Genomic DNA, 2866 nt, shown 5'->3' on the forward strand with positions numbered 1-2866 from the left:
ATAGGGTGGCTGAATGGACAAAGTGATAAAAGGCGGGAAAGAAACATTCTAAAACCTCATTTAATAGAATGTTCTTCATCCTGACGCCCCTCAGGATGTAAAGAGAGCTTGGTGTAAAGAAGTGCACTCTGATGACTGAAGACTTGTGTGAACAAGTAAGGCAGTTTCTTGACTTATCCCCACCCCCTAAGAGATTTCCCTAAGAATCTGTGGGATAACCTGGGAGGAAGCATGAACACCCCATTCCAAAATGGGGCCACATGACTCCTCGCAGAAGGTAATTTTACAGCCCTGGCTCCTGAAGCCATTACATAATGGGCAGTGACAGCTGCACACTTTGCGACCTTCAGGTCTCTGAGTCTTGATGTCTGGTGAGCATTTCAGTCCACTTCCACTTCGGTAAGGGCCCCTGGAGTCTGATGGCCACAGTCAGGGTTCTACCCTTTGATAACAGGGATCGGCCTCAGTTTAATGGCCTTCTTGCTGATTCCAGCATCATGGCAGGTGTTCACCACATCCGTCACATTTTTATAGGACTCAGGAGCCTCTTCCATAACCAGTTTGGGGGAGGCAACACGAATTGCAATCCCCATGTCTGCCAATTTGTCCAAGACGTCCTGGAAATCTAAGTTACATCGAGATTTTGCTCGGGATAATGCACGGCCCACTCCGTGACAGGTTGTTCCAAAGGTCTCAGTCATGCCCTGTTCAGTGCCAGTAAGAACGTAACTACAGGTTCCCATGGTGCCACCAATGAGCACTGGCTGTCCAGTGAGCTGGTAATCAACAGCAATGAGGGGGTGGTGCGGAGGGAAAGTGCAGGTGGATCCCTTCCTGTGCACCAACAGGGTCCGTTCCTTTCTGTCCACCACGTGCTGTTCCACTTTGGCGATGTTGTGAGAAACATCATAGATCACGTGTAGGTCCAAGTCATTAGGGGTTGTGTTGAAGATCTTGGCAAAAGCCTGTCGGGTTAAGAAGGTCATGGAAGAGTGGTTGACCCAGGTATAGTTTCCTGCTGCTGCCATCCCCTTCAGGTAGTCCTGGCCCTCTGGAGATGAGATTCGAGCACAAGCCAACTGACGGTCATTGACTATGATCTTGTCCCTCTTCATGGCTTTTTCCATAGCAACCAGGGCATCTGTGGCTACTTGGTGGCCCAAGCCTCTGCTTCCACTGTGGATCATCACACACACCTGTCCTTTATGGTCGATGCCCATCTTCTTAGCAGCATACTCATTGAAAATCTCATCCACAACCTGGATTTCTGCATAGTGGTTACCTGCTCCCAGGGTCCCCAACTGAGAAGGCCTCTCTTCTTAGCCCTTGCAGAGACCTTATTGGGGTCAGCCTGCAGCATCCTTCCATACTCCTCACAGTGCTCCTTGTCTTCAGCCCAGGCATAGCCTTCTTGTAGCGACCAGTCCACCCCCATCTCCAAGGCCTCTTCCAAGTCTTTGGCATTCATCAGGATGATGCCTTTGGATCCCACCCCAACAGGAATGTGGTCAAACATGGCCTGGGAAAGCTGCTCCTTCACCAGCTGAACGTCGCTCTCATCTAAATTGGTTCTGAGCAAGCGGACACCGCAGTTGATGTCAAATCCGACGCCACCTGGGGACACCACTGCTTCAGGGTCATTCATATCAAAGGCTGCCATATTCCCAATAGCAAACCCATAACCTGAATGCACATCAGGAAGTCCAATAGATCTATGAACAATCCCGGGCAGGGCTGCCACATTGCCAATTTGTTTCATGGCAGGCAGGAAGCCATCAACACCCCTGCCTCAACAGGCATTCCTTAATTCCTCAAACATCAATTTTTCCAGAGCATCATTCACATAGAAAATCCCTTCAACCTGCATGTTGGGCACAAAGCCTTTCTTGATTCTCCAGCAGTTTTTATCTATCTTTTCCAAGAACTGCTGCTCATCATTGTAGTTGTGACTCATGGCGGTGACTACCGTAGCAACTGACATACCATTTTTAATTTACAAAATCAGAACAGACTTTTTCAAAAACACTTATATTTAAAGTTAGTAAGAATTCCATCAGATAGGCAGTCTTAGCTATTGCTAGTAAAAGTGTATGTTTGTGCTCTGGCTGGTGTGGCTCAGTGGATTGAACGCTGGCCTGTGAACCAAAGTGTTGCAGGTTCAATTCCCAGTCAGGGCACATGCCTGGGTTGCAGACCAGGTCCCCAGTTGGGGACACACAAGAGGCAACCACACATTGATGTTTCTCTCCCTCTAAAAATAAGTAAAATCTTTTTTTTAAGTGTATATTTTTAAGTTTTTTATGTTAAAAACAACTTCCTGATATGTATTTAAATGCATAAAATTGTTTATGTTTTTGATCCAGTGATTCTAAGTTTAGGGATTGGGCTGTTTATTCTTTTTTTGCCCCTTCATATCACACACCACCTCTCTAGGTCCTACTATTTCTCATCCATGTGTTAAATCTCTGGGCTGCCCTGCTTTTTAGCTTCTGCTTAGGTTTAGCCAATGAAGACAGTGAAAGGAGAGAGGGGGAAGAAGAAGGGAAATTTGGGGACATTCACTTCCTACCACCTGACTCCCTGCCCCCCAACTCTGCTTCCATGGTTTTATGAGTGGTTTTGTTCTTCGAAGCCAGTGGTTCTCAAAGTTCAGCACATCAGAATCACCTAGGTGCTTTGTTTCTGATTCAGTAGGATGGGGTAGGGCCTGAGGATTTGTATTTCTAATAGGTTCCATGTGTTGTTGATGCTGCTGGTGCAAGGACCATACTTGGAGAAGCACAGCTCCCTGCGAGGCAGCCAGTATTGCTCAGCTGAGGCTTTTTCTGTGCTCCACAAATACTGTTTCCTCCCCTCTGCCCACTGC

The 2866-nt window shown here is 47.3% G+C and overlaps 1 pseudogene; it reads right to left on the bottom strand.

Moving 5' to 3' along the window:
• Nucleotides 1-427: 427 nt before the first annotated feature.
• On the bottom strand, nucleotides 428-1954 carry LOC150012090 (RNA-splicing ligase RTCB pseudogene; annotated as a pseudogene).
• Between the last annotated feature and the right edge of the window lie 912 nt (nucleotides 1955-2866).

Source organism: Furipterus horrens, unplaced genomic scaffold, assembly GCF_987537825.1.
Source record: "Furipterus horrens unplaced genomic scaffold, mFurHor1.1.pri manual_scaffold_4, whole genome shotgun sequence".
NCBI lineage: Eukaryota > Metazoa > Chordata > Mammalia > Chiroptera > Furipteridae > Furipterus > Furipterus horrens.